The sequence below is a fragment of the Lutra lutra genome, chromosome 4 (genome assembly GCF_902655055.1).
Source record: "Lutra lutra chromosome 4, mLutLut1.2, whole genome shotgun sequence".
In the NCBI taxonomy this organism is placed as follows: domain Eukaryota; kingdom Metazoa; phylum Chordata; class Mammalia; order Carnivora; family Mustelidae; genus Lutra; species Lutra lutra.
This window is the reverse complement of record NC_062281.1, coordinates 184,706,231-184,714,616: the sequence shown is the minus strand read 5'-3', so window position 1 is coordinate 184,714,616 and position 8,386 is coordinate 184,706,231.

The window sequence follows — 8,386 nt, the reverse complement described above, 5'->3', positions numbered from 1 at the left end:
TTGTCTGAGAAGCAAAGGTAACAATAGAATCATTTTGGAAGTTGCAGGAGAAAATGTATGTAGAGTACTTAGAATCCTGTTTGGCACGTAATAAGTGCTCATGGAAATTTTGCTGTTATGATCATTATTATCCATATCATCCTTTAGGTCTGAGAGGGTTTTGTGTTTATTGTTGTTGTTGTTGTTGTTTTAGAGAGAGAACAAGCATAGAGAGAGAACAACCATGAGCAGGGGGTGGGGGTCAGGGAGGGGCAGGCAGAGGGCGAGAGAGAATCTTAAGCAGACTCCACGCCTAGCACAGAATCCAACTCAGGGCTCCAACTCATGATCCTGAGTTCATGAGCTGAGCCAAAATCAAGATTCGGATGCTTAACTGATGGACCTGCCTTAGGTCAGAATTTGAACACTATGCCTTCCAGCAAGCCCTCTCTGACTCTCTCCCCCAGGTCAGAGGTACATGCCCTGCCCTATAAGGGTAAGTGGGGTAAGAACCCCTTTGCTCTTAACACCGAGGTAACTGTTTCCTCTATTATCCCTGAGAGCAGAGATGACCTTGTCTCTCTTGCTTACTTTTGTATCTTCAGTGCCTAACACATTGCCTGCCACATTGTCAGAAATGAGTAGACACTCGAAAGAGAGAGAACATAGGAACAACAAAGCAAGCAATGATTGTCCACACCCCCTGATTCACTGAGCCATGGGGGGGGGGGGGTTCACCACAGTGGTGGCAAAGATTTCCTTCTGCTTGGAGAAGTTCCTGTCCCCTCTCCCACCTGCTCCCTGGTGAGCACCTGTCTTAGGTTTAACATTCATAGTCTGATTAGACTTTCTCTTCTCCCCAGCCTGCCTTTCACAACAGATGCCTGTCCCTTCCAATCAGCCCTCTTTGCTGCTCCACCTAGACCTTCATCAAAGGACTCTGATTTCCCTCCTGCCACCTGAACCCATCAGACATATGTCGGCTACCAACAGGGGTTGACCCACCCTGCCCACTGGGCCCTGCCCTGGTGGGGAAGCCAGGTCTGGTGTCACAGATCCGCCCTCCCAAGGCCTCCCAGGAATCACACACACCCTTCACACAGATACAAATAATCCATGTAGACAGGCAGGAATCCAGGCAAAGATAATCCGAAACTAGCAGAGGATCCAAAAGAGTCATTTTTATTTGGCTTCGAAGTGCATTTGATGAACTTAGTTTTTCCCCTACCACAGATTTCACTTTTTTTTTAAGATTTTATTTATTTATTTGACAGACAGATATCACAAGTAGGCAGAGGCAGGCAAAGAGAGAGAGAGGGAAGCAGGCTCTCTGCTGAGCAGAGAGCCAGATGCAGGTCTCAGTCCCAGGACCCTGAGATCATGACCTGAGGTGAAGGCAGAGGTTTAACCCACGGAGCCACCCAGGCACCCCCATATTTCACTTTTTTTTTTAAATCCTCTTTTACTTCAGCTAATTTTGAAATGAGCTTCCCTTGCTGTGGGCGCATACTGGGAACCTGACCTCAGGGTGCAGTTTGAACAGCTTCAGGTTTGAAATTGACCATCTCAAAGTGCCAGGCCCTATTGGGATCCAGGGAGCCAGGGGGCACAGCAACCCAGATGCAGACCTTGAAAAAGCTTGCAGGGGTCCTCAGGTCAGCTGGGCCCCTACCCAGCTGTCTCCCACTGGACCCTCTCTGGCTGAGCAGCCCTGTCTCCAGAGAAACAAAGAACAGCTCCTCCCTGTCACCACTATCACCCATGGGTGTCCCTCCACACACATGTGCAGGCCCAACACATACACACACACCCATACACACACATGACAGACCAGCGTATCCCAGGAAAAAGTCAAAATCACTTCTCATATACATGGAAGAACTCAGAACCCTGGCTGAGGGCAGAATTCCTCTCACTTCCAGGAGAAATGGAACTTCCCACTCACTCCACCACCCATCCTTTTCTCTGGCCACTGGCCAATATTTTCTCTGGCCAATATTCATTCCTTCTGAGTTGAAGAAGGAAAGGAATCAGAGGCACATTTTTACCTGTTACTAGCTGGTTCACCTGAAGTATGTCACTTACCGTCTCTGAGCCTTAATGTCCTCTGAACCATGGGCGACAGTCCCCCCACCACCATAATGGTAGCTACGGTTAATTGAGCTCTTACTATGTATCAGCCTCTGTTGGTAGAACTTTATATATATTAACAAGCCAAATCCTTAATCAAATTTCTAAAGCAAGTATTATTGTTCCCATTCTCTTTCTACAAATGCAGACGTAAAGCCTTACTAAGAAGCCCTGTATCTTCCAGAGCCAGGACTCAAACCCAGCTGGGTCCCAGCCTACGGTGGAACACTGCCATTCCCACGGCCCATAGTGTGGTGCGGACAGAGGGACATGGAGAGAGGGACAAGGAGCCATCCGCTGGCAAGGAAGCCAACCCTGTCCTTTGGAAAGGAGAGCAGCCAGCTGCTTAGGCCAGCTGGGCGACACAGTGCCAAGTGAACACAGTGACCCTGACAGAAAGGAGGAATCGTACTGACTCTAGACAGGCATGGGCTGTCTCTGCCTGCCATGATTCCCATCTCTGTCTGCCTCCAACATTCCTTCGGTCATTCCACAAACTTCCTTTGGAGTCCTACTGCATGCCAGGCTCCAAAGTAGGGCCCCCTGAAGGTCCCCCGTCGTTTGCCCATTACTACAACCCAGAAAGCCCCACGTAGGCAACACTCTCCAGGGCCCCGTTGGACCTCCCTGGCCACCCCACCCCGCCAGACCTGGGCAAAGCCCGAGGTGTGTGAGAGACATGGACATCATGACCTTCAGTGGGGAGCCCCTCATTGCCACTCGCCAGTGTCCTCCTAGGAGGGAACCTGCAGCACACCAGGGCACAAGGCTGACCTGTAGAACGCAGCCAGGCAGGGAAGCCTCCTGGAGTGTGAGGGTTCAGTGCACAGAGGCGAGAGGAACAAACACTGTCTCTAAAAGAACAAACAAGGAACAGAGTCTCTTTCTTCCAGCAGATGATTTCTTTGTCCTGAGAACTCTCTACTCTCTCAAATCCCTACTCGGGATAACGGAGGGTTTGCGATGAGAAGAGTCAGAAGATGGGTGGGTGTTTAACACTTGAATATGCCACCTGTTAGTTAGCTCTGTGACCTTGAGCAAAGTCCTCTTGGGGCCCAGATTCCCTCTCTGGTGAAATGCATCAGCACTGGTATGCTTCTCCACGGCTGTGTCCATGGCAGACATTGCTAATTCATTCACTCGACGAATGTATTTATCATCCCAGGGTACCACCTATGTCCTAGGTGGTGTCCTGGGCACTGATTGGAGATACGGTAATTTACAAGACAGAGCTCTTCTTGGCTCTAATGGAGCTTGTATTCACTTTATTCTTATTCATGGAACCTAGAGTGGTCTCAGACTCCCTCTCAACACAGCCTTCAAGGCAGCCACTAAGCAATCAGATTAGCTTGAGAGATGAGCTCCGTATCGGTCAGGGTTCTCCAGAGAAACAGAACAAATAAGATATAGGTACAGATATAGATACAGACACAGATTTATAGAGAGAGTTATTTTTAGGAATTGGCTCATGCAGTTACGGAGGCTCGCGCATGTAGAATTTGTAGAGCAGGTCAGCAGGCTGCAAACCCAGGCAGGGCTTTAATGTTATGATCCTGAAGCAGAGTATGCGTCCAATCTTTCCCTCGTAGGGCCTTTAACGGATTGCACGGTGCAATTACCCCATTATTGAAAGTAATCTCTTTTACTTGAGGATAACTGATTGGAGATGTTAATCACACCTATAAAATACACTCAGAGCAACATCTAGACTGGTGTGTGGCCAAACAACTGGGCATGTAGCCTCGCCAAGTTGACTGTAACACTTATCGCAAACTCTATTTCCCATCCCCAGGAATTATCGCTAAGCAAACGTTCAGCACTGAGTCTGGGGTTCAAAGTCTTTGATTCTACGTTCTTAGGATAGCGTCTGCAGCTGGACAGTGGACAAGGTAATAAGGGTCCAGGTAAGTCCCTTCAACAGAAGTGAGGAAGGAGCATTTCTAGTAGGACAGTTTAGACAACCACATCCATAGGACCCTCTCGGTGTTAAGGTGATCTGATACTGAAGATCAACCAAGAACAATTTCTTCTTGTTTAATCCAGAACTTGGCAATGGACGGCCCTTATGATTTTCAGAAGACTCTGTCTTAAGGCAATGGCATTTTTTCAAGGTCAGTGAAATCTTTCTACCCTACACCTGCCCTTTCTAGTGGCATGTGGTTTATGTTCATCTGAGCCACTAAAGGAGGGGACAAGGGAAAAATATGAGCATTGCCATGGGCCAGATCCTGTGCTAGGGACTTGTCAGGCATAGTCTAAGTTGTAATAGGGTTGTAAATATCCCTGCACTCCCAGGGTCTCAACACAACACAAGTTTCTTTCTCTCCACTGTTCTGTGTCTAATACAGGCTAGCAGGTGGCTCTCTGCTCCAGAGTCAGGCAGGAACCCAGGCTGGAGGTGCCACTACTTGGTGATGTTGCTATCCCAACACGTGGCTTCCAGGGTCTCCATGGTAAGCTAAGAGACAGTGTGGAGAAGCGACACCTGCTTTTAAATGGACTGGTCTGCAATGGCACAGCTACTTTCATTCAGTTGGCTAGAAGTAGTCATGTGACCCTGGCTGACTGCAAAGGAGGCTGGGAATTATAGTCTTCTGTATGTCCAGGAAGGGGAGTTGAAAACCAGATCTGCTAAGGGTCTCTCTTCTGATCCTGATGCAGGAACTTCAGTGTGGGGATTTCAAGGGCTATTCAAGGCAGCTCCAAAATCTTTTGTAATGCCCCATTCCTGGTTCTCAACCTGTGTCCTGGGACACACCCACGCATGGGCAGGTTTCCTCCCCCCCCCCCTGCCGCCGCCCCGAGCTATTAGGTATTAACAAAAGGCAGGGTGTAAATATTTGCAAGCTAATTGCTCTGCTAAAGAACATATGAATTAGAGTAAGCTCAAGTTTAACCCCAGAAGGGCAACAGTCTCCGGAGAGTGTGAAAGGGATGGGCATTAGAATAGAAACAAACATCCATGAGGGTGTTTTTCCCTTGGGAATCTGAAACCTCCCAAACAGGCTGGAAACCACAGCTGAGGTTTCCAGTCAAATGCCCTCACAGAGCAGCAATGTTTTTATGGGACCGGCTGAGAGAAGAAAGCAACAGTCATATCATCTGATAGAACAGTTGTCCTCTGGCCACACTCAGGAGGGAGCAACGAGGGGCAGAGCTAGAGAGTTAGGTCTGTCTTCAAGTCCTGGCTCTGCTCAGCTCTAAGACTGTCATCCTGACCCTCAACGTCCTGAGCCTTGGTTCACCGCCCCCCCATAAAATGGGGAGAAGATTCTACATCCCAAGATCATTGAGAGGACCAATGGGAAAATGCGGGGGCTGCATCTTCTGCCTTTCCCCTCCCTGTCTGGTGGCCCATTTGGCTAGAGGCAGATGCGTTGGTGTGCATCATTAGAAACCCAGAGAGAGCTGTTGCAGCCACCTTACCTACTGGGGGATATTTGAAATGCTGTATGGAAAGAATGAAATAGGAACAAGTTTACATATCCAAGAACAGGAGATGGGTTAAGTAAACTCATTCAGATTGATGAAGATTGTGCTACCAAATGTTTCCACGGAAGTTGAAGTAGCAAAGGAAATGTTTATGATACAATTTCAAGAAGAAAAAATCAGGGCACAATATGGTATATGCAAGATGGTATCAACTCGGCAAACACAGGGGTTCTGTGGCCCCCAGGAAACACACGCTATGGGTCTTCAGATGAATCATTATCCTTTTCTTTACATTGTGTTTTGTTTCGGGTTTATTATGCGTTGCACTTTCAATTTTTCTGGTATTTAATTTCATATTTTAGAATATAACAAATTACAATGAGCGAAGTATCCCTTTCTTTGGAAATGTGAATGTGGGGGCACCTGGCCGGTTCCGTGGGTGGAGCATGCAATTCTTGAACTTGGAGGTGTGGGTTCAAGCCCCACGTTGGGTGTAGAGATTAACTTTTAAAAAAATAAGGAAAAAAAATTTTTTTAATGTGAATGTGGCATTTCCATAGGTGTCAAATACATCAATGTGTCCGAAATGCAGCTGTTCGATGTTGGATGGTGTTTGACAAATGAGGCATGGAATGGGAAGCAGCAGGCGCCACCGAAAAGGCAGAGCTGAACTTGACCCTTCCAGATGTCTTTCTAGCTGTGTGATCTTGGGCTAGTCATTGAACTTCTTGGAGCTCTGGGATGTGCATGCATCAAAAAAGATGAGAATTCCCACCTCCCCACAGACCTACCTAAGCCACCTAGCAAGATCTTTGGCACAGAGGAGATGCCTACAGCCAGAGCTCCATAGATGCTAATGCTTTTCCTTCTCTACATCCTGTGGGTATTTCTTGGGTGGGAGCTGCCCATCACCCAGATCAGGACCCTGGCATCTGCTGTAGAGGCCTCTGGCTAGGGATTGGTGCAGAGTTTTTCTCTTGCTCATGTTTACTTCCCACCAGCATGGATCCTGTGCTTGCATCATGAGCACTTCCCCCAAGGCCCTTGGTGCCTGAACCTGCATTGCAGCCCTCTGGGCAAGTCACGGGTGTTGCTGTCACCAGCTTCCTCTTCAACGCAAGGTTGAGGAACAGCAGTTTCCTTCGCTAGAGCCTTGAACTCCAGGCCCCAACAAACAGGGCAATTGGACAAGATGACCTTGAAAGGTCCCTTCTGAACAAAGGGTCTGAGATGCCCTTCTTGCTTTAGTCACATTCTCTGGGAGGTAATGTGACCAGAGCCTGCCTAAGCCTTTGCCGGTCTAGAAGTCTTCCCTAAGCTCACTGCTGACTGGGTTGGATGGAGTCCCTCTCAGTTCTATTCTATGTCCTCAGTAGTATAAGTGCCTTGCAAATGACTGTCATCTCCATATACCCTGAGCTCCTGGAGGGCAAGGACTGAGCCTGGTTCACCTTCACATTTCTGTACCTGAGGTTAGATCTGGCAGCGGATAAGTGTCAAGAGATGTTTGATGAGGTATTTAATCCCATTCCCTCCCCTTCAGACCTAGTATCTCCCCAAGCTTAGTCATGGCTCCCCTAGAAGGGATCAGAGTCTATGACAGTGTATTTCTGCTAGGCATCTGCTAAACATTTTATTACCCCTTTTAATTTAATTCCGAGAGTGCCTTAGGAGGTAGATGTTATTGCCCGCATTTTACAGATGAGAACACCAAGTCTGGGAGAGCTTAAATGGCTTGCCAACCAAGTGGCAGAACAGGGACTCGGTCAGGGTCCCATGGCTCTAAGATTGGGCTTTTCGGCATTCCTCTCTGCTACCTCCTTGAGAGGCCTGGGCACTCTTGCCCAGGAATTCCTTAATGATTTCCCTTTGAAGACTGTGGGCTAAAAATATATTTATTTTTTCAAAAATTTTTTTGAAGTATAATTGACATATCATGACATTCCCCTATTTTAAGTACAGAATTCAATGGTTTTTTAGTAAATTTTATAGGTTTGTTCAACAATCACCATATCTGATTTTAGAATACCTCTGTCATTCTAAAAAAAAGCCATGTGCTCATTATTGGTCACTAACTGTTCCCACTACCAGCCCCAGGTAGCCATTCATCTTCTTCCCGTCTCTAACGGTTTACCTTTTTGGGACACTTCATACAAATGGAATCATAAGACATACAGCCCTTTGTGTCCAGCTTCCTTCACGATCTGAGTGTTTTGAGGTCCCTCCTCGTGCTGGCACTTTGGTCCTTCTCACCGACAGGCAGGATGCCACCGATGCGTAGACCACATTTTGCTTCTCTGTCCACTTTTTTTTTTTTTTTAAAGATTTTATTTATTTATTTGACAGAGAGAGATCACAAGCAGACGGAGAGGCAGGCAGAGAGAGAGAGAGAGGGAAGCAGGCTTCTTGCTGAGCAGAGAGCCTGATGTGGGACTCGATCCCAGGACCCTGAGATCATGACCTGAGCCGAAGGCAGCGGCTTAACCCACTGAGCCACCCAGGCGCACCTCTGTCCACTTTTTGATGGACCCTCGGGTTGTCTCCAGCTTGGGGCAATTATGAGTAATGATGCTGCTGTCAGTGTTCACATGCAAGTCTTGGAGTGAGCTTAAGCTTTCATTTCTCATGGGGAGATTCCTCAGAATGGAATTTTTAGGTCAAATGGTAAAGTCACACATCACCTTTTTAGAAACCGACAAGCTATTTTCCGAAGCGGCTGCCCCGTGGTACATTCCTGCCCGGAGTGAATAAGGCTCCAGGTTCTCTGCAACCTCACCAGCACTTGGTATTACGTGTTTTTGTGGTTTGGGGAGGTTTTCTTGTTACAGCCAATCTCCTGGGAGTG